Below are 24,738 nucleotides of genomic sequence, written 5' to 3'. Positions count from 1 at the left end.
TACTCCTGCCGGGAGCACCTCGAGTTTGCCGATGTATTTCGCCTATTGACGAGGCATTTGGCTACCCTAAGAGAGTCATAGTTACTCCTGCCACTTGCTCCCCGTTCTACCACAGTCACATCTACAAGCTTACTCTGGCCAGTTCACCAGAGGCGATACGCCATTATTTGTTGACCTTAAGACTTTCACAGTACTCCTTGCGGGAGCTCCTCGGGATTGCCAATGTAATTCGCCTTTTGACGAGGCATTTGGCTACTCTAAGAGAGTCATAGTTACTCCTGCCAGTTGCTCCCCGTTTTACCACAGTCACATCTACAAGCTTACTCTGGCCGTTCACCAGAAGCGATACGCCATTTTTTGTTGACCTTAAGACTTTCACAGTACTCCTTCCGGGAGCTCATCGAGAATGCCGATGTTTCTCGCCTGTTGACGAGGCATTTTTCTACCTTAAGAGAGTCATTGTTACACCTGCCAAATGCTCGCCGTTAGCCACAGCCACATTTTCAAGCTTCCTCTGGCCCAGTTCACCTGAAGCGGTACACCATTATTTGTCGGCTTGGAGACCTTCACTGTACTCCTGCCGCGAGCACCTCGAGTTTGCACCTTGCACCCAGATTTATCACTGTCACATCCTCAAGCTTTCTCCGGCCAGTTCACCACAAGCGATACGCCATTATCTGTCGACATAAAGTGTTTCACAGTACTACTGCTGGCAGCACCTCGGTTTGCAGATATATTTCGCATGTTGACGAGGCATTTGGCCACCTTAAGAGAGTCATAGTTACTCCTGCCACTTGCTCCCCGTTCTACCACAGTCACATATACAAGCTTACTCTGGCCAGTTCACCAGAAGCGATACGCCATTATTTGTTGACCTTAAGACTTTCACAGTACTCCTTGCGGGAGCTCCTCGGGATTGCCAATGTAATTCGCCTTTTGATGAGGCATTTGGCTACCCTAAGAGAGTCATAGTTACTCCTGCCAGTTGCTCCCCGTTTTACCACAGTCACATCTACAAGCTTACTCTGGCCGTTCACCAGAAGCGATACGCCATTATTTGTTGACCTTAAGACTTTCACAGTACTGCTTCCGGGAGCTCATCGAGAATGCCGATGTTTTTCGCCTGTTGACGAGGCATTTTTCTACCTTAAGAGAGTCATTGTTACACCTGCCAAATGCTCGCCGTTAGCCACAGCCACATTTTCAAGCTTCCTCTGGCCCAGTTCACCTGAAGCGGTACACCATTATTTGTCGGCTTTGAGACCTTCACTGTACTCCTGCCGGGAGCACCTCGAGTTTGCCGATGTATTTCGCCTATTGACGAGGCATTTGGCTACCTTAAGAGAGTCATAGTTACTCCTACCACTTGCACCCAGATTTATCACTGTCACATCCTAAAGCTTTCTCCGGCCAGTTCACCACAAGCGATACGCCATTATCTGTCGACATAAAGTGTTTCACAGTACTACTGCTGGCAGCTCCTCGGTTTGCAGATGTATTTCGCGTGTTGACGAGGCATTTGGCTACCTTAAGAGAGTCATAGTTACTCCTGCCACTTGCTCCCCGTTCTACCACAGTCACATCTACAAGCTTACTCTGGCCAGTTCACCAGAAGCGATACGCCATTATTTGTTGACCTTAAGACTTTCACAGTACTCCTTGCGGGAGCTCCTCGGGATTGCCAATGTAATTCGCCTTTTGACGAGGCATTTGGCTACTCTAAGAGAGTCATAGTTACTCCTGCCAGTTGCTCCCCGTTTTACCACAGTCACATCTACAAGCTTACTCTGGCCGTTCACCAGAAGCGATACGCCATTATTTGTTGACCTTAAGACTTTCACAGTACTCCTTCCGGGAGCTCATCGAGAATGCCGATGTTTTTCGCCTGTTGACGAGGCATTTTTCTACCTTAAGAGAGTCATTGTTACACCTGCCAAATGCTCGCCGTTAGCCACAGCCACATTTTCAAGCTTCCTCTGGCCCAGTTCACCTGAAGCGGTACACCATTATTTGTCGGCTTTGTGACCTTCACTGTACTCCTGCCGGGAGCACCTCGAGTTTGCACCTTGCACCCAGATTTATCACTGTCACATCCTCAAGCTTTCTCCGGCCAGTTCACCACAAGCGATACGCCATTATCTGTCGACATAAAGTGTTTCACAGTACTACTGCTGGCAGCTCCTCGGTTTGCAGATGTATTTCGCATGTTGACGAGGCATTTGGCCACCTTAAGAGAGTCATAGTTACTCCTGCCACTTGCTCCCCGTTCTACCACAGTCACATCTACAAGCTTACTCTGGCCAGTTCACCAGAAGCGATACGCCATTATTTGTTGACCTTAAGACTTTCACAGTACTCCTTGCGGGAGCTCCTCGGGATTGCCAATGTAATTCGCCTTTTGACGAGGCATTTGGCTACCCTAAGAGAGTCATAGTTACTCCTGCCAGTTGCTCCCCGTTTTACCACAGTCACATCTACAAGCTTACTCTGGCCGTTCACCAGAAGCGATACGCCATTATTTGTTGACCTTAAGACTTTCACAGTACTCCTTCCGGGAGCTCATCGAGAATGCCGATGTTTTTCGCCTGTTGACGAGGCATTTTTCTACCTTAAGGGAGTCATTGTTACACCTGCCAAATGCTCGCCGTTAACCACAGCCACATTTTCAAGCTACCTCTGCCCCAGTTCACCTGAAGCGGTACACCATTATTTGTCGGCTTTGAGACCTTCACTGTACTCCTGCCGGGAGCACCTCGAGTTTTCCGATGTATTTCGCCTATTGACGAGGCATTTGACTACCCTAAGAGAGTCATAGTTACTCCTGCCACTTGCTCCCCGTTCTACCACAGTCACATCTACAAGCTTACTCTGGCCGTTCACCAGAAGCGATACGCCATTATTTGTTGACCTTAAGACTTTCACAGTACTCCTTCCGGGAGCTCATCGAGAATGCCGATGTTTCTCGCCTGTTGACGAGGCATTTTTCTACCTTAAGAGAGTCATTGTTACACCTGCCAAATGCTCGCCGTTAGCCACAGCCACATTTTAAAGCTTCCTCTGGCCCAGTTCACCTGAAGCGGTACACCATTCTTTGTCGGCTTTGAGACCTTCACTGTACTCCTGCCGGGAGCACCTCGAGTTTTCCGATGTATTTCGCCTATTGACGAGGCATTTGGTTACCTTAAGAGAGTCATAGTTACTCCTACCACTTGCACCCAGATTTATCACTGTCACATCCTCAAGCTTTCTCCGGCCAGTTCACCACAAGCGATACGCCATTATCTGTCGACATCAAGTGTTTCACAGTACTACTGCTGGCAGCTCCTCGGTTTGCAGTTGTATTTCGCGTGTTGACGAGGCATTTGGCTACCTTAAGAGAGTCATAGTTACTCCTGCCACTTGCTCCCCGTTCTACCACCGTCACATCTACAAGCTTACTCTGGCCAGTTCACCAGAAGCAATACGCCATTATTTGTTGACCTTAAGACTTTCACAGTACTCCTTGCGGGAGCTCCTCGGGATTGCCAATGTAATTCGCCTTTTGACGAGGCATTTGGCTACTCTAAGAGAGTCATAGTTACTCCTGCCAGTTGCTCCCCGTTTTACCACAGTCACATCTACAAGCTTACTCTGGCCGTTCACCAGAGGCGATACGCCATTATTTGTTGACCTTAAGACTTTCACAGTACTCCTTCCGGGAGCTCATCGAGAATGCCGATGTTTTTCGCCTGTTGACGAGGCATTTTTCTACCTTAAGAGAGTCATTGTTACACCTGCCAAATGCTCGCCGTTAGCCACAGCCACATTTTCAAGCTTCCTCTGGCCCAGTTCACCTGAAGCTGTACACCATTATTTGTCGGCTTTGAGACCTTCACTGTACTCCTGCCGGGAGCACCTCGAGTTTGCACCTTGCACCCAGATTTATCACTGTCACATCCTCAAGCTTTCTCCGGCCAGTTCACCACAAGCGATACGCCATTATCTGTCGACATAAAGTGTTTCACAGTACTACTGCTGGCAGCTCCTCGGTTTGCAGATGTATTTCGCGTGTTGACGAGGCATTTGGCTACCTTAAGAGAGTCATAGTTACTCCTGCCACTTGCTCCCCGTTCTACCACAGTCACATCTACAAGCTTACTCTGGCCAGTTCACCAGAAGCAATACGCCATTATTTGTTGACCTTAAGACTTTCACAGTACTCCTTGCGGGAGCTCCTCGGGATTGCCAATGTAATTCGCCTTTTGACGAGGCATTTGGCTACTCTAAGAGAGTCATAGTTACTCCTGCCAGTTGCTCCCCGTTTTACCACAGTCACATCTACAAGCTTACTCTGGCCGTTCACCAGAGGCGATACGCCATTATTTGTTGACCTTAAGACTTTCACAGTACTCCTTCCGGGAGCTCATCGAGAATGCCGATGTTTTTCGCCTGTTGACGAGGCATTTTTCTACCTTAAGAGAGTCATTGTTACACCTGCCAAATGCTCGCCGTTAGCCACAGCCACATTTTCAAGCTTCCTCTGGCCCAGTTCACCTGAAGCTGTACACCATTATTTGTCGGCTTTGAGACCTTCACTGTACTCCTGCCGGGAGCACCTCGAGTTTGCACCTTGCACCCAGATTTATCACTGTCACATCCTCAAGCTTTCTCCGGCCAGTTCACCACAAGCGATACGCCATTATCTGTCGACATAAAGTGTTTCACAGTACTACTGCTGGCAGCTCCTCGGTTTGCAGATGTATTTCGCGTGTTGACGAGGCATTTGGCTACCTTAAGAGAGTCATAGTTACTCCTGCCACTTGCTCCCCGTTCTACCACAGTCACATCTACAAGCTTACTCTGGCCAGTTCACAAGAAGCAATACGCCATTATTTGTTGACCTTAAGACTTTCACAGTACTCCTTGCGGGAGCTCCTCGGGATTGCCAATGTAATTCGCCTTTTGACGAGGCATTTGGCTACTCTAAGAGAGTCATAGTTACTCCTGCCAGTTGCTCCCCGTTTTACCACAGTCACATCTACAAGCTTACTCTGGCCGTTCACCAGAAGCGATACGCCATTATTTGTTGACCTTAAGACTTTCACAGTACTCCTTCCGGGAGCTCATCGAGAATGCCGATGTTTTTCGCCTGTTGACGAGGCATTTTTCTACCTTAAGAGAGTCATCGTTACACCTGCCAAATGCTCGCCGTTAACCACAGCCACATTTTCAAGCTTCCTCTGGCCCAGTTCACCTGAAGCGGTACACCATTATTTGTCGGCTTTGAGACCTTCACTGTACTCCTGCCGGGAGCACCTCGAGTTTGCCGATGTATTTCGCCTATTGACGAGGCATTTGGCTACCCTAAGAGAGTCATAGTTACTCCTGCCACTTGCTCCCCGTTCTACCACAGTCACATCTACAAGCTTACTCTGGCCAGTTCACCAGAAGCGATACGCCATTATTTGTTGACCTTAAGACTTTCACAGTACTCCTTGCGGGAGCTCCTCGGGATTGCCAATGTAATTCGCCTTTTGATGAGGCATTTGGCTACTCTAAGAGAGTCATAGTTACTCCTGCCAGTTGCTCCCCGTTTTACCACAGTCACATCTACAAGCTTACTCTGGCCGTTCACCAGAAGCGATACGCCATTATTTGTTGACCTTAAGACTTTCACAGTACTGCTTCCGGGAGCTCATCGAGAATGCCGATGTTTTTCGCCTGTTGACGAGGCATTTTTCTACCTTAAGAGAGTCATTGTTACACCTGCCAAATGCTCGCCGTTAACCACAGCCACATTTTCAAGCTTCCTCTGGCCCAGTTCACCTGAAGCGGTACACCATTATTTGTCGGCTTTGAGACCTTCACTGTACTCCTGCCGGGAGCACCTCGAGTTTGCCGATGTATTTCGCCTATTGACGAGGAATTTGGCTACCTTAAGAGAGTCATAGTTACTCCTACCACTTGCACCCAGATTTATCACTGTCACATCCTCAAGCTTTCTCCGGCCAGTTCACCACAAGCGATACGCCATTATCTGTCGACATAAAGTGTTTCACAGTACTACTGCTGGCAGCTCCTCGGTTTGCAGATGTATTTCGCGTGTTGACGAGGCATTTGGCTACCTTAAGAGAGTCATAGTTACTCCTGCCACTTGCTCCCCGTTCTACCACAGTCACATCTACAAGCTTACTCTGGCCAGTTCACCAGAAGCGATACGCCATTATTTGTTGACCTTAAGACTTTCACAGTACTCCTTGCGGGAGCTCCTCGGGATTGCCAATGTAATTCGCCTTTTGACGAGGCATTTGGCTACTCTAAGAGAGTCATAGTTACTCCTGCCAGTTGCTCCCCGTTTTACCACAGTCACATCTACAAGCTTACTCTGGCCGTTCACCAGAAGCGATACGCCATTATTTGTTGACCTTAAGACTTTCACAGTACTCCTTCCGGGAGCTCATCGAGAATGCCGATGTTTTTCGCCTGTTGACGAGGCATTTTTCTACCTTAAGAGAGTCATTGTTACACCTGCCAAATGCTCGCCGTTAGCCACAGCCACATTTTCAAGCTTCCTCTGGCCCAGTTCACCTGAAGCGGTACACCATTATTTGTCGGCTTTGTGACCTTCACTGTACTCCTGCCGGGAGCACCTCGAGTTTGCACCTTGCACCCAGATTTATCACTGTCACATCCTCAAGCTTTCTCCGGCCAGTTCACCACAAGCGATACGCCATTATCTGTCGACATAAAGTGTTTCACAGTACTACTGCTGGCAGCTCCTCGGTTTGCAGATGTATTTCGCATGTTGACGAGGCATTTGGCCACCTTAAGAGAGTCATAGTTACTCCTGCCACTTGCTCCCCGTTCTACCACAGTCACATCTACAAGCTTACTCTGGCCAGTTCACCAGAAGCGATACGCCATTATTTGTTGACCTTAAGACTTTCACAGTACTCCTTGCGGGAGCTCCTCGGGATTGCCAATGTAATTCGCCTTTTGACGAGGCATTTGGCTACCCTAAGAGAGTCATAGTTACTCCTGCCAGTTGCTCCCCGTTTTACCACAGTCACATCTACAAGCTTACTCTGGCCGTTCACCAGAAGCGATACGCCATTATTTGTTGACCTTAAGACTTTCACAGTACTCCTTCCGGGAGCTCATCGAGAATGCCGATGTTTTTCGCCTGTTGACGAGGCATTTTTCTACCTTAAGGGAGTCATTGTTACACCTGCCAAATGCTCGCCGTTAACCACAGCCACATTTTCAAGCTACCTCTGCCCCAGTTCACCTGAAGCGGTACACCATTATTTGTCGGCTTTGAGACCTTCACTGTACTCCTGCCGGGAGCACCTCGAGTTTTCCGATGTATTTCGCCTATTGACGAGGCATTTGACTACCCTAAGAGAGTCATAGTTACTCCTGCCACTTGCTCCCCGTTCTACCACAGTCACATCTACAAGCTTACTCTGGCCGTTCACCAGAAGCGATACGCCATTATTTGTTGACCTTAGGACTTTCACAGTACTCCTTCCGGGAGCTCATCGAGAATGCCGATGTTTCTCGCCTGTTGACGAGGCATTTTTCTACCTTAAGAGAGTCATTGTTACACCTGCCAAATGCTCGCCGTTAGCCACAGCCACATTTTAAAGCTTCCTCTGGCCCAGTTCACCTGAAGCGGTACACCATTCTTTGTCGGCTTTGAGACCTTCACTGTACTCCTGCCGGGAGCACCTCGAGTTTTCCGATGTATTTCGCCTATTGACGAGGCATTTGGTTACCTTAAGAGAGTCATAGTTACTCCTACCACTTGCACCCAGATTTATCACTGTCACATCCTCAAGCTTTCTCCGGCCAGTTCACCACAAGCGATACGCCATTATCTGTCGACATCAAGTGTTTCACAGTACTACTGCTGGCAGCTCCTCGGTTTGCAGTTGTATTTCGCGTGTTGACGAGGCATTTGGCTACCTTAAGAGAGTCATAGTTACTCCTGCCACTTGCTCCCCGTTCTACCACCGTCACATCTACAAGCTTACTCTGGCCAGTTCACCAGAAGCAATACGCCATTATTTGTTGACCTTAAGACTTTCACAGTACTCCTTGCGGGAGCTCCTCGGGATTGCCAATGTAATTCGCCTTTTGACGAGGCATTTGGCTACTCTAAGAGAGTCATAGTTACTCCTGCCAGTTGCTCCCCGTTTTACCACAGTCACATCTACAAGCTTACTCTGGCCGTTCACCAGAGGCGATACGCCATTATTTGTTGACCTTAAGACTTTCACAGTACTCCTTCCGGGAGCTCATCGAGAATGCCGATGTTTTTCGCCTGTTGACGAGGCATTTTTCTACCTTAAGAGAGTCATTGTTACACCTGCCAAATGCTCGCCGTTAGCCACAGCCACATTTTCAAGCTTCCTCTGGCCCAGTTCACCTGAAGCTGTACACCATTATTTGTCGGCTTTGAGACCTTCACTGTACTCCTGCCGGGAGCACCTCGAGTTTGCACCTTGCACCCAGATTTATCACTGTCACATCCTCAAGCTTTCTCCGGCCAGTTCACCACAAGCGATACGCCATTATCTGTCGACATAAAGTGTTTCACAGTACTACTGCTGGCAGCTCCTCGGTTTGCAGATGTATTTCGCGTGTTGACGAGGCATTTGGCTACCTTAAGAGAGTCATAGTTACTCCTGCCACTTGCTCCCCGTTCTACCACAGTCACATCTACAAGCTTACTCTGGCCAGTTCACAAGAAGCAATACGCCATTATTTGTTGACCTTAAGACTTTCACAGTACTCCTTGCGGGAGCTCCTCGGGATTGCCAATGTAATTCGCCTTTTGACGAGGCATTTGGCTACTCTAAGAGAGTCATAGTTACTCCTGCCAGTTGCTCCCCGTTTTACCACAGTCACATCTACAAGCTTACTCTGGCCGTTCACCAGAAGCGATACGCCATTATTTGTTGACCTTAAGACTTTCACAGTACTCCTTCCGGGAGCTCATCGAGAATGCCGATGTTTTTCGCCTGTTGACGAGGCATTTTTCTACCTTAAGAGAGTCATCGTTACACCTGCCAAATGCTCGCCGTTAACCACAGCCACATTTTCAAGCTTCCTCTGGCCCAGTTCACCTGAAGCGGTACACCATTATTTGTCGGCTTTGAGACCTTCACTGTACTCCTGCCGGGAGCACCTCGAGTTTGCCGATGTATTTCGCCTATTGACGAGGCATTTGGCTACCCTAAGAGAGTCATAGTTACTCCTGCCACTTGCTCCCCGTTCTACCACAGTCACATCTACAAGCTTACTCTGGCCAGTTCACCAGAAGCGATACGCCATTATTTGTTGACCTTAAGACTTTCACAGTACTCCTTGCGGGAGCTCCTCGGGATTGCCAATGTAATTCGCCTTTTGATGAGGCATTTGGCTACTCTAAGAGAGTCATAGTTACTCCTGCCAGTTGCTCCCCGTTTTACCACAGTCACATCTACAAGCTTACTCTGGCCGTTCACCAGAAGCGATACGCCATTATTTGTTGACCTTAAGACTTTCACAGTACTGCTTCCGGGAGCTCATCGAGAATGCCGATGTTTTTCGCCTGTTGACGAGGCATTTTTCTACCTTAAGAGAGTCATTGTTACACCTGCCAAATGCTCGCCGTTAACCACAGCCACATTTTCAAGCTTCCTCTGGCCCAGTTCACCTGAAGCGGTACACCATTATTTGTCGGCTTTGAGACCTTCACTGTACTCCTGCCGGGAGCACCTCGAGTTTGCCGATGTATTTCGCCTATTGACGAGGAATTTGGCTACCTTAAGAGAGTCATAGTTACTCCTACCACTTGCACCCAGATTTATCACTGTCACATCCTCAAGCTTTCTCCGGCCAGTTCACCACAAGCGATACGCCATTATCTGTCGACATAAAGTGTTTCACAGTACTACTGCTGGCAGCTCCTCGGTTTGCAGATGTATTTCGCGTGTTGACGAGGCATTTGGCTACCTTAAGAGAGTCATAGTTACTCCTGCCACTTGCTCCCCGTTCTACCACAGTCACATCTACAAGCTTACTCTGGCCAGTTCACCAGAAGCGATACGCCATTATTTGTTGACCTTAAGACTTTCACAGTACTCCTTGCGGGAGCTCCTCGGGATTGCCAATGTAATTCGCCTTTTGACGAGGCATTTGGCTACTCTAAGAGAGTCATAGTTACTCCTGCCAGTTGCTCCCCGTTTTACCACAGTCACATCTACAAGCTTACTCTGGCCGTTCACCAGAAGCGATACGCCATTATTTGTTGACCTTAAGACCTTCACAGTACTCCTTCCGGGAGCTCATCGAGAATGCCGATGTTTTTCGCCTGTTGACGAGGCATTTTTCTACCTTAAGAGAGTCATTGTTACACCTGCCAAATGCTCGCCGTTAGCCACAGCCACATTTTCAAGCTTCCTCTGGCCCAGTTCACCTGAAGCGGTACACCATTATTTGTCGGCTTTGTGACCTTCACTGTACTCCTGCCGGGAGCACCTCGAGTTTGCACCTTGCACCCAGATTTATCACTGTCACATCCTCAAGCTTTCTCCGGCCAGTTCACCACAAGCGATACGCCATTATCTGTCGACATAAAGTGTTTCACAGTACTACTGCTGGCAGCTCCTCGGTTTGCAGATGTATTTCGCATGTTGACGAGGCATTTGGCCACCTTAAGAGAGTCATAGTTACTCCTGCCACTTGCTCCCCGTTCTACCACAGTCACATCTACAAGCTTACTCTGGCCAGTTCACCAGAAGCGATACGCCATTATTTGTTGACCTTAAGACTTTCACAGTACTCCTTGCGGGAGCTCCTCGGGATTGCCAATGTAATTCGCCTTTTGACGAGGCATTTGGCTACCCTAAGAGAGTCATAGTTACTCCTGCCAGTTGCTCCCCGTTTTACCACAGTCACATCTACAAGCTTACTCTGGCCGTTCACCAGAAGCGATACGCCATTATTTGTTGACCTTAAGACTTTCACAGTACTCCTTCCGGGAGCTCATCGAGAATGCCGATGTTTTTCGCCTGTTGACGAGGCATTTTTCTACCTTAAGAGAGTCATCGTTACACCTGCCAAATGCTCGCCGTTAACCACAGCCACATTTTCAAGCTTCCTCTGGCCCAGTTCACCTGAAGCGGTACACCATTATTTGTCGGCTTTGAGACCTTCACTGTACTCCTGCCGGGAGCACCTCGAGTTTGCCGATGTATTTCGCCTATTGACGAGGCATTTGGCTACCCTAAGAGAGTCATAGTTACTCCTGCCACTTGCTCCCCGTTCTACCACAGTCACATCTACAAGCTTACTCTGGCCAGTTCACCAGAAGCGATACGCCATTATTTGTTGACCTTAAGACTTTCACAGTACTCCTTGCGGGAGCTCCTCGGGATTGCCAATGTAATTCGCCTTTTGACGAGGCATTTGGCTACTCTAAGAGAGTCATAGTTACTCCTGCCAGTTGCTCCCCGTTTTACCACAGTCACATCTACAAGCTTACTCTGGCCGTTCACCAGAAGCGATACGCCATTTTTTGTTGACCTTAAGACTTTCACAGTACTCCTTCCGGGAGCTCATCGAGAATGCCGATGTTTCTCGCCTGTTGACGAGGCATTTTTCTACCTTAAGAGAGTCATTGTTACACCTGCCAAATGCTCGCCGTTAGCCACAGCCACATTTTCAAGCTTCCTCTGGCCCAGTTCACCTGAAGCGGTACACCATTATTTGTCGGCTTTGAGACCTTCACTGTACTCTTGCCGCGAGCACCTCGAGTTTGCACCTTGCACCCAGATTTATCACTGTCACATCCTCAAGCTTTCTCCGGCCAGTTCACCACAAGCGATACGCCATTATCTGTCGACATAAAGTGTTTCACAGTACTACTGCTGGCAGCACCTCGGTTTGCAGATGTATTTCGCATGTTGACGAGGCATTTGGCCACCTTAAGAGAGTCATAGTTACTCCTGCCACTTGCTCCCCGTTCTACCACAGTCACATATACAAGCCTACTCTGGCCAGTTCACCAGAAGCGATACGCCATTATTTGTTGACCTTAAGACTTTCACAGTACTCCTTGCGGGAGCTCCTCGGGATTGCCAATGTAATTCGCCTTTTGATGAGGCATTTGGCTACCCTAAGAGAGTCATAGTTACTCCTGCCAGTTGCTCCCCGTTTTACCACAGTCACATCTACAAGCTTACTCTGGCCGTTCACCAGAAGCGATACGCCATTATTTGTTGACCTTAAGACTTTCACAGTACTGCTTCCGGGAGCTCATCGAGAATGCCGATGTTTTTCGCCTGTTGACGAGGCATTTTTCTACCTTAAGAGAGTCATTGTTACACCTGCCAAATGCTCGCCGTTAGCCACAGCCACATTTTAAAGCTTCCTCTGGCCCAGTTCACCTGAAGCGGTACACCATTCTTTGTCGGCTTTGAGACCTTCACTGTACTCCTGCCGGGAGCACCTCGAGTTTTCCGATGTATTTCGCCTATTGACGAGGCATTTGGTTACCTTAAGAGAGTCATAGTTACTCCTACCACTTGCACCCAGATTTATCACTGTCACATCCTCAAGCTTTCTCCGGCCAGTTCACCACAAGCGATACGCCATTATCTGTCGACATCAAGTGTTTCACAGTACTACTGCTGGCAGCTCCTCGGTTTGCAGTTGTATTTCGCGTGTTGACGAGGCATTTGGCTACCTTAAGAGAGTCATAGTTACTCCTGCCACTTGCTCCCCGTTCTACCACCGTCACATCTACAAGCTTACTCTGGCCAGTTCACCAGAAGCAATACGCCATTATTTGTTGACCTTAAGACTTTCACAGTACTCCTTGCGGGAGCTCCTCGGGATTGCCAATGTAATTCGCCTTTTGACGAGGCATTTGGCTACTCTAAGAGAGTCATAGTTACTCCTGCCAGTTGCTCCCCGTTTTACCACAGTCACATCTACAAGCTTACTCTGGCCGTTCACCAGAGGCGATACGCCATTATTTGTTGACCTTAAGACTTTCACAGTACTCCTTCCGGGAGCTCATCGAGAATGCCGATGTTTTTCGCCTGTTGACGAGGCATTTTTCTACCTTAAGAGAGTCATTGTTACACCTGCCAAATGCTCGCCGTTAGCCACAGCCACATTTTCAAGCTTCCTCTGGCCCAGTTCACCTGAAGCTGTACACCATTATTTGTCGGCTTTGAGACCTTCACTGTACTCCTGCCGGGAGCACCTCGAGTTTGCACCTTGCACCCAGATTTATCACTGTCACATCCTCAAGCTTTCTCCGGCCAGTTCACCACAAGCGATACGCCATTATCTGTCGACATAAAGTGTTTCACAGTACTACTGCTGGCAGCTCCTCGGTTTGCAGATGTATTTCGCGTGTTGACGAGGCATTTGGCTACCTTAAGAGAGTCATAGTTACTCCTGCCACTTGCTCCCCGTTCTACCACAGTCACATCTACAAGCTTACTCTGGCCAGTTCACAAGAAGCAATACGCCATTATTTGTTGACCTTAAGACTTTCACAGTACTCCTTGCGGGAGCTCCTCGGGATTGCCAATGTAATTCGCCTTTTGACGAGGCATTTGGCTACTCTAAGAGAGTCATAGTTACTCCTGCCAGTTGCTCCCCGTTTTACCACAGTCACATCTACAAGCTTACTCTGGCCGTTCACCAGAAGCGATACGCCATTATTTGTTGACCTTAAGACTTTCACAGTACTCCTTCCGGGAGCTCATCGAGAATGCCGATGTTTTTCGCCTGTTGACGAGGCATTTTTCTACCTTAAGAGAGTCATCGTTACACCTGCCAAATGCTCGCCGTTAACCACAGCCACATTTTCAAGCTTCCTCTGGCCCAGTTCACCTGAAGCGGTACACCATTATTTGTCGGCTTTGAGACCTTCACTGTACTCCTGCCGGGAGCACCTCGAGTTTGCCGATGTATTTCGCCTATTGACGAGGCATTTGGCTACCCTAAGAGAGTCATAGTTACTCCTGCCACTTGCTCCCCGTTCTACCACAGTCACATCTACAAGCTTACTCTGGCCAGTTCACCAGAAGCGATACGCCATTATTTGTTGACCTTAAGACTTTCACAGTACTCCTTGCGGGAGCTCCTCGGGATTGCCAATGTAATTCGCCTTTTGATGAGGCATTTGGCTACTCTAAGAGAGTCATAGTTACTCCTGCCAGTTGCTCCCCGTTTTACCACAGTCACATCTACAAGCTTACTCTGGCCGTTCACCAGAAGCGATACGCCATTATTTGTTGACCTTAAGACTTTCACAGTACTGCTTCCGGGAGCTCATCGAGAATGCCGATGTTTTTCGCCTGTTGACGAGGCATTTTTCTACCTTAAGAGAGTCATTGTTACACCTGCCAAATGCTCGCCGTTAACCACAGCCACATTTTCAAGCTTCCTCTGGCCCAGTTCACCTGAAGCGGTACACCATTATTTGTCGGCTTTGAGACCTTCACTGTACTCCTGCCGGGAGCACCTCGAGTTTGCCGATGTATTTCGCCTATTGACGAGGAATTTGGCTACCTTAAGAGAGTCATAGTTACTCCTACCACTTGCACCCAGATTTATCACTGTCACATCCTCAAGCTTTCTCCGGCCAGTTCACCACAAGCGATACGCCATTATCTGTCGACATAAAGTGTTTCACAGTACTACTGCTGGCAGCTCCTCGGTTTGCAGATGTATTTCGCGTGTTGACGAGGCATTTGGCTACCTTAAGAGAGTCATAGTTACTCCTGCCACTTGCTCCCCGTTCTACCACAGTCACATCTACAAGCTTACTCTGGCCAGTTCACCAGAAGCGATACGCCATTATTTGTTGACCTTAAGACTTTCACAGTACTCCTTGCGGGAGCTCCTCGGGATTGCCAATGTAATTCGCCTTTTGACGAGGCATTTGGCTACTCTAAGAGAGTCATAGTTACTCCTGCCAGTTGCTCCCCGTTTTACCACAGTCACATCTACAAGCTTACTCTGGCCGTTCACCAGAAGCGATACGCCATTATTTGTTGACCTTAAGACCTTCACAGTACTCCTTCCGGGAGCTCATCGAGAATGCCGATGTTTTTCGCCTGTTGACGAGGCATTTTTCTACCTTAAGAGAGTCATTGTTACACCTGCCAAATGCTCGCCGTTAGCCACAGCCACATTTTCAAGCTTCCTCTGGCCCAGTTCACCTGAAGCGGTACACCATTATTTGTCGGCTTTGTGACCTTCACTGTACTCCTGCCGGGAGCACCTCGAGTTTGCACCTTGCACCCAGATTTATCACTGTCACATCCTCAAGCTTTCTCCGGCCAGTTCACCACAAGCGATACGCCATTATCTGTCGACATAAAGTGTTTCACAGTACTACTGCTGGCAGCTCCTCGGTTTGCAGATGTATTTCGCATGTTGACGAGGCATTTGGCCACCTTAAGAGAGTCATAGTTACTCCTGCCACTTGCTCCCCGTTCTACCACAGTCACATCTACAAGCTTACTCTGGCCAGTTCACCAGAAGCGATACGCCATTATTTGTTGACCTTAAGACTTTCACAGTACTCCTTGCGGGAGCTCCTCGGGATTGCCAATGTAATTCGCCTTTTGACGAGGCATTTGGCTACCCTAAGAGAGTCATAGTTACTCCTGCCAGTTGCTCCCCGTTTTACCACAGTCACATCTACAAGCTTACTCTGGCCGTTCACCAGAAGCGATACGCCATTATTTGTTGACCTTAAGACTTTCACAGTACTCCTTCCGGGAGCTCATCGAGAATGCCGATGTTTTTCGCCTGTTGACGAGGCATTTTTCTACCTTAAGAGAGTCATCGTTACACCTGCCAAATGCTCGCCGTTAACCACAGCCACATTTTCAAGCTTCCTCTGGCCCAGTTCACCTGAAGCGGTACACCATTATTTGTCGGCTTTGAGACCTTCACTGTACTCCTGCCGGGAGCACCTCGAGTTTGCCGATGTATTTCGCCTATTGACGAGGCATTTGGCTACCCTAAGAGAGTCATAGTTACTCCTGCCACTTGCTCCCCGTTCTACCACAGTCACATCTACAAGCTTACTCTGGCCAGTTCACCAGAAGCGATACGCCATTATTTGTTGACCTTAAGACTTTCACAGTACTCCTTGCGGGAGCTCCTCGGGATTGCCAATGTAATTCGCCTTTTGACGAGGCATTTGGCTACTCTAAGAGAGTCATAGTTACTCCTGCCAGTTGCTCCCCGTTTTACCACAGTCACATCTACAAGCTTACTCTGGCCGTTCACCAGAAGCGATACGCCATTTTTTGTTGACCTTAAGACTTTCACAGTACTCCTTCCGGGAGCTCATCGAGAATGCCGATGTTTCTCGCCTGTTGACGAGGCATTTTTCTACCTTAAGAGAGTCATTGTTACACCTGCCAAATGCTCGCCGTTAGCCACAGCCACATTTTCAAGCTTCCTCTGGCCCAGTTCACCTGAAGCGGTACACCATTATTTGTCGGCTTTGAGACCTTCACTGTACTCTTGCCGCGAGCACCTCGAGTTTGCACCTTGCACCCAGATTTATCACTGTCACATCCTCAAGCTTTCTCCGGCCAGTTCACCACAAGCGATACGCCATTATCTGTCGACATAAAGTGTTTCACAGTACTACTGCTGGCAGCACCTCGGTTTGCAGATGTATTTCGCATGTTGACGAGGCATTTGGCCACCTTAAGAGAGTCATAGTTACTCCTGCCACTTGCTCCCCGTTCTACCACAGTCACATATACAAGCTTACTCTGGCCAGTTCACCAGAAGCGATACGCCATTATTTGTTGACCTTAAGACTTTCACAGTACTCCTTGCGGGAGCTCCTCGGGATTGCCAATGTAATTCGCCTTTTGATGAGGCATTTGGCTACCCTAAGAGAGTCATAGTTACTCCTGCCAGTTGCTCCCCGTTTTACCACAGTCACATCTACAAGCTTACTCTGGCCGTTCACCAGAAGCGATACGCCATTATTTGTTGACCTTAAGACTTTCACAGTACTGCTTCCGGGAGCTCATCGAGAATGCCGATGTTTTTCGCCTGTTGACGAGGCATTTTTCTACCTTAAGAGAGTCATTGTTACACCTGCCAAATGCTCGCCGTTAACCACAGCCACATTTTCAAGCTTCCTCTGGCCCAGTTCACCTGAAGCGGTACACCATTATTTGTCGGCTTTGAGACCTTCACTGTACTCCTGCCGGGAGCACCTCGAGTTTGCCGATGAATTTCGCCTATTGACGAGGCATTTGGCTACCTTAAGAGAGTCATAGTTACTCCTACCACTTGCACCCAGATTTATCACTGTCACATCCTCAAGCTTTCTCCGGCCAGTTCACCACAAGCGATACGCCATTATCTGTTGACATAAAGTGTTTCACAGTACTACTGCTGGCAGCTCCTCGGTTTGCAGATGTATTTCGCGTGTTGACGAGGCATTTGGCTACCTTAAGAGAGTCATAGTTACTCCTGCCACTTGCTCCCCGTTCTACCACAGTCACATCTACAAGCTTACTCTGGCCAGTTCACCAGAAGCGATACGCCATTATTTGTTGACCTTAAGACTTTCACAGTACTCCTTGCGGGAGCTCCTCGGGATTGCCAATGTAATTCGCCTTTTGACGAGGCATTTGGCTACTCTAAGAGAGTCATAGTTACTCCTGCCAGTTGCTCCCCGTTTTACCACAGTCACATCTACAAGCTTACTCTGGCCGTTCACCAGAAGCGATACGCCATTATTTGTTGACCTTAAGACTTTCACAGTACTCCTTCCGGGAGCTCATCGAGAATGCCGATGTTTTTCGCCTGTTGACGAGGCATTTTTCTACCTTAAGAGAGTCATTGTTACACCTGCCAAATGCTCGCCGTTAGCCACAGCCACATTTTCAAGCTTCCTCTGGCCCAGTTCACCTGAAGCGGTACACCATTATTTGTCGGCTTTGTGACCTTCACTGTACTCCTGCCGGGAGCACCTCGAGTTTGCACCTTGCACCCAGATTTATCACTGTCACATCCTCAAGCTTTCTCCGGCCAGTTCACCACAAGCGATACGCCATTATCTGTCGACATAAAGTGTTTCACAGTACTACTGCTGGCAGCTCCTCGGTTTGCAGATGTATTTCGCATGTTGACGAGGCATTTGGCCACCTTAAGAGAGTCATAGTTACTCCTGCCACTTGCTCCCCGTTCTACCACAGTCACATCTACAAGCTTACTCTGGCCAGTTCACCAGAAGCGATACGCCATTATTTGTTGACCTTAAGACTTTCACAGTACTCCTTGCGGGAGCTCCTCGGGATTGCCAATGTAATTCGCCTTTTGACGAGGCATTTGGCTACCCTAAGAGAGTCATAGTTACTCCTGCCAGTTGCTCCCCGTTTTACCACAGTCACATCTACAAGCTTACTCTGGCCGTTCACCAGAAGCGATACGCCATTATTTGTTGACCTTAAGACTTTCACAGTACTCCTTCCGGGAGCTCATCGAGAATGCCGATGTTTCTCGCCTGTTGACGAGGCATTTTTCTACCTTAAGAGAGTCATCGTTACACCTGCCAAATGCTCGCCGTTAACCACAGCCACATTTTCAAGCTTCCTCTGGCCCAGTTCACCTGAAGCGGTACACCATTATTTGTCGGCTTTGAGACCTTCACTGTACTCCTGCCGGGAGCACCTCGAGTTTTCCGATGTATTTCGCCTATTGACGAGGCATTTGGCTACCCTAAGAGAGTCATAGTTACTCCTGCCACTTGCTCCCCGTTCTACCACAGTCACATCTACAAGCTTACTCTGGCCGTTCACCAGAAGCGATACGCCATTATTTGTTGACCTTAAGACTTTCACAGTACTCCTTCCGGGAGCTCATCGAGAATGCCGATGTTTCTCGCCTGTTGACGAGGCATTTTTCTACCTTAAGAGAGTCATTGTTACACCTGCCAAATGCTCGCCGTTAGCCACAGCCACATTTTCAAGCTTCCTCTGGCCCAGTTCACCTGAAGCGGTACACCATTATTTGTCGGCTTTGAGACCTTCACTGTACTCCTGCCGCGAGCACCTCGAGTTTGCACCTTGCACCCAGATTTATCACTGTCACATCCTCAAGCTTTCTCCGGCCAGTTCACCACAAGCGATACGCCATTATCTGTCGACATAAAGTGTTTCACAGTACTACTGCTGGCAGCACCTCGGTTTGCAGATGTATTTCGCATGTTGACGAGGCATTTGGCCACCTTAAGAGAGTCATAGTTACTCCTGCCACTTGCTCCCCGTTCTACCACAGTCACATATACAAGCTTACTCTGGCCAGTTCACCAGAAGCGATACGCCATTATTTGTTGACCTTAAGACTTTCACAGTACTCCTTGGGGGAGCTCCTCGGGATTGCCGATGTAATTCGCCTTTTGACGAGGCATTTGGCTACCCTAAGAGAGTCATAGTTACTCCTGCCAGTTGCTCCCCGTTTTACCACAGTCACATCTACAAGCTTACTCTGGCCGTTCACCAGAAGCGATACGCCATTATTTGTTGACCTTAAGACTTTCACAGTACTCCTTCCGGGAGCTCATCGAGAATGCCGATGTTTTTCGCCTGTTGACGAGGCATTTTTCTACCTTAAGAGAGTCATTGTTACACCTGCCAAATGCTCGCCGTTAACCACAGCCACATTTTCAAGCTTCCTCTGGCCCAGTTCACCTGAAGCGGTACACCATTATTTGTCGGCTTTGAGACCTTCACTGTACTCCTGCCGGGAGCACCTCGAGTTTGCCGATGTATTTCGCCTATTGACGAGGCATTTGGCTACCTTAAGAGAGTCATTGTTACACCTGCCAAATGCTCGCCGTTAACCACAGCCACATTTTCAAGCTTCCTCTGGCCCAGTTCACCTGAAGCGGTACACCATTATTTGTCGGCTTTGAGACCTTCACTGTACTCCTGCCGGGAGCACCTCGAGTTTGCCGATGTATTTCGCCTATTGACGAGGCATTTGGCTACCTTAAGAGAGTCATAGTTACTCCTACCACTTGCACCCAGATTTATCACTGTCACATCCTCAAGCTTTCTCCGGCCAGTTCACCACAAGCGATACGCCATTATCTGTCGACATAAAGTGTTTCACAGTACTACTGCTGGCAGCTCCTCGGTTTGCAGATGTATTTCGCGTGTTGACGAGGCATTTGGCTACCTTAAGAGAGTCATAGTTACACCTGCCACTTGCTCCCCGTTCTACCACAGTCACATCTACAAGCTTACTCTGGCCAGTTCACCAGAAGCGATACGCCATTATTTGTTGACCTTAAGACTTTCACAGTACTCCTTGCGGGAGCTCCTCGGGATTGCCAATGTAATTCGCCTTTTGACGAGGCATTTGGCTACTCTAAGAGAGTCATAGTTACTCCTGCCAGTTGCTCCCCGTTTTACCACAGTCACATCTACAAGCTTACTCTGGCCGTTCACCAGAAGCGATACGCCATTATTTGTTGACCTTAAGACTTTCACAGTACTCCTTCCGGGAGCTCATCGAGAATGCCGATGTTTTTCGCCTGTTGACGAGGCATTTTTCTACCTTAAGAGAGTCATTGTTACACCTGCCAAATGCTCGCCGTTAGCCACAGCCACATTTTCAAGCTTCCTCTGGCCCAGTTCACCTGAAGCGGTACACCATTATTTGTCGGCTTTGTGACCTTCACTGTACTCCTGCCGGGAGCACCTCGAGTTTGCACCTTGCACCCAGATTTATCACTGTCACATCCTCAAGCTTTCTCCGGCCAGTTCACCACAAGCGATACGCCATTATCTGTCGACATAAAGTGTTTCACAGTACTACTGCTGGCAGCTCCTCGGTTTGCAGATGTATTTCGCATGTTGACGAGGCATTTGGCCACCTTAAGAGAGTCATAGTTACTCCTGCCACTTGCTCCCCGTTCTACCACAGTCACATCTACAAGCTTACTCTGGCCAGTTCACCAGAAGCGATACGCCATTATTTGTTGACCTTAAGACTTTCACAGTACTCCTTGCGGGAGCTCCTCGGGATTGCCAATGTAATTCGTCTTTTGACGAGGCATTTGGCTACCCTAAGAGAGTCATAGTTACTCCTGCCAGTTGCTCCCCGTTTTACCACAGTCACATCTACAAGCTTACTCTGGCCGTTCACCAGAAGCGATACGCCATTATTTGTTGACCTTAAGACTTTCACAGTACTCCTTCCGGGAGCTCATCGAGAATGCCGATGTTTTTCGCCTGTTGACGAGGCATTTTTCTACCTTAAGGGAGTCATTGTTACACCTGCCAAATGCTCGCCGTTAACCACAGCCACATTTTCAAGCTACCTCTGCCCCAGTTCACCTGAAGCGGTACACCATTCTTTGTCGGCTTTGAGACCTTCACTGTACTCCTGCCGGGAGCACCTCGAGTTTTCCGATGTATTTCGCCTATTGACGAGGCATTTGGCTACCCTAAGAGAGTCATAGTTACTCCTGCCACTTGCTCCCCGTTCTACCACAGTCACATCTACAAGCTTACTCTGGCCGTTCACCAGAAGCGATACGCCATTATTTGTTGACCTTAAGACTTTCACAGTACTCCTTCCGGGAGCTCATCGAGAATGCCGATGTTTCTCGCCTGTTGACGAGGCATTTTTCTACCTTAAGAGAGTCATTGTTACACCTGCCAAATGCTCGCCGTTAGCCACAGCCACATTTTCAAGCTTCCTCTGGCCCAGTTCACCTGAAGCGGTACACCATTATTTGTCGGCTTTGAGACCTTCACTGTACTCCTGCCGCGAGCACCTCGAGTTTGCACCTTGCACCCAGATTTATCACTGTCACATCCTCAAGCTTTCTCCGGCCAGTTCACCACAAGCGATACGCCATTATCTGTCGACATAAAGTGTTTCACAGTACTACTGCTGGCAGCACCTCGGTTTGCAGATGTATTTCGCATGTTGACGAGGCATTTGGCCACCTTAAGAGAGTCATAGTTACTCCTGCCACTTGCTCCCCGTTCTACCACAGTCACATATACAAGCTTACTCTGGCCAGTTCACCAGAAGCGATACGCCATTATTTGTTGACCTTAAGACTTTCACAGTACTCCTTGCGGGAGCTCCTCGGGATTGCCAATGTAATTCGCCTTTTGACGAGGCATTTGGCTACCCTATGAGAGTCATAGTTACTCCTGCCAGTTGCTCCCCGTTTTACCACAGTCACATCTACAAGCTTACTCTGGCCGTTCACCAGAAGCGATACGCCATTATTTGTTGACCTTAAGACTTTCACAGTACTCCTTCCGGGAGCTCATCGAGAATGCCGATGTTTTTCGCCTGTTGACGAGGCATTTTTCTACCTTAAGAGAGTCATTGTTACACCTGCCAAATGCTCGCCGTTAACCACAGCCACATTTTCAAGCTTCCTCTGGCCCAGTTCACCTGAAGCGGTACACCATTATTTGTCGGCTTTGAGACCTTCACTGTACTCCTGCCGGGAGCACCTCGAGTTTGCCGATGTATTTCGCCTATTGACGAGGCATTTGGCTACCTTAAGAGAGTCATAGTTACTCCTACCACTTGCACCCAGATTTATCACTGTCACATCCTCAAGCTTTCTCCGGCCAGTTCACCACAAGCGATACGCCATTATCTGTCGACACAAATTGTTTCACAGTACTACTGCTGGCAGCTCCTCGGTTTGCAGATGTATTTCGGGTGTTGACGAGGCATTTGGCTACCTTAAGAGAGTCATAGTTACTCCTGCCACTTGCTCCCCGTTCTACCACAGTCACATCTACAAGCTTACTCTGGCCAGTTCACCAGAAGCGATACGCCATTATTTGTTGACCTTAAGACTTTCACAGTACTCCTTGCGGGAGCTCCTCGGGATTGCCAATGTAATTCGCCTTTTGACGAGGCATTTGGCTACCCTTAGAGAGTCATAGTTACTCCTGCCAGTTGCTCCCCGTTTTACCACAGTCACATCTACAAGCTTACTCTGGCCGTTCACCAGAAGCGATACGCCATTATTTGTTGACCTTAAGACTTTCACAGTACTCCTTCCGGGAGCTCATCGAGAATGCCGATGTTTCTCGCCTGTTGACAAGGCATTTTTCTACCTTAAGAGAGTCATTGTTACACCTGCCAAATGCTCGCCGTTAGCCACAGCCACATTTTCAAGCTTCCTCTGGCCCAGTTCACCTGAAGCGGTACACCATTATTTGTCGGCTTTGAGACCTTCACTGTACTCCTGCCGCGAGCACCTCGAGTTTGCACCTTGCACCCAGATTTATCACTGTCACATCCTCAAGCTTTCTCCGGCCAGTTCACCACAAGCGATACGCCATTATCTGTCGACATAAAGTGTTTCACAGTACTACTGCTGGCAGCTCCTCGGTTTGCAGATGTATTTCGCATGTTGACGAGGCATTTGGCCACCTTAAGAGAGTCATAGTTACTCCTGCCACTTGCTCCCCGTTCTACCACAGTCACATATACAAGCTTACTCTGGCCAGTTCACCAGAAGCGATACGCCATTATTTGTTGACCTTAAGACTTTCACAGTACTCCTTGCGGGAGCTCCTCGGGATTGCCAATGTAATTCGCCTTTTGACGAGGCATTTGGCTACCCTAAGAGAGTCATAGTTACTCCTGCCAGTTGCTCCCCGTTTTACCACAGTCACATCTACAAGCTTACTCTGGCCGTTCACCAGAAGCGATACGCCATTATTTGTTGACCTTAAGACTTTCACAGTACTCCTTCCGGGAGCTCATCGAGAATGCCGATGTTTTTCGCCTGTTGACGAGGCATTTTTCTACCTTAAGAGAGTCATTGTTACACCTGCCAAATGCTCGCCGTTAGCCACAGCCACATTTTCAAGCTTCCTCTGGCCCAGTTCACCTGAAGCGGTACACCATTATTTGTCGGCTTTGAGACCTTCACTGTACTCCTGCCGCGAGCACCTCGAGTTTGCACCTTGCACCCAGATTTATCACTGTCACATCCTCAAGCTTTCTCCGGCCAGTTCACCACAAGCGATACGCCATTATCTGTCGACATAAAGTGTTTCACAGTACTACTGCTGGCAGCTCCTCGGTTTGCAGATGTATTTCGCATCTTGACGAGGCATTTGGCCACCTTAAGAGAGTCATAGTTACTCCTGCCACTTGCTCCCCGTTCTACCACAGTCACATCTACAAGCTTACTCTGGCCAGTTCACCAGAAGCGATACGCCATTATTTGTTGACCTTAAGACTTTCACAGTACTCCTTGCGGGAGCTCCTCGGGATTGCCAATGTAATTCGCCTTTTGACGAGGCATTTGGCTACTCTAAGAGAGTCATAGTTACTCCTGCCAGTTGCTCCCCGTTTTACCACAGTCACATCTACAAGCTTACTCTGGCCGTTCACCAGAAGCGATACGCCATTATTTGTTGACCTTAAGACTTTCACAGTACTCCTTCCGGGAGCTCATCGAGAATGCCGATGTTTCTCGCCTGTTGACAAGGCATTTTTCTACCTTAAGAGAGTCATTGTTACACCTGCCAAATGCTCGCCGTTAGCCACAGCCACATTTTCAAGCTTCCTCTGGCCCAGTTCACCTGAAGCGGTACACCATTATTTGTCGGCTTTGAGACCTTCACTGTACTCCTGCCGCGAGCACCTCGAGTTTGCACCTTGCACCCAGATTTATCACTGTCACATCCTCAAGCTTTC

Source organism: Schistocerca nitens, chromosome 12, assembly GCF_023898315.1.
Source record: "Schistocerca nitens isolate TAMUIC-IGC-003100 chromosome 12, iqSchNite1.1, whole genome shotgun sequence".
Taxonomy (NCBI): Eukaryota; Metazoa; Arthropoda; class Insecta; order Orthoptera; family Acrididae; genus Schistocerca; species Schistocerca nitens.
This window is presented reverse-complemented; position numbering follows the sequence as displayed.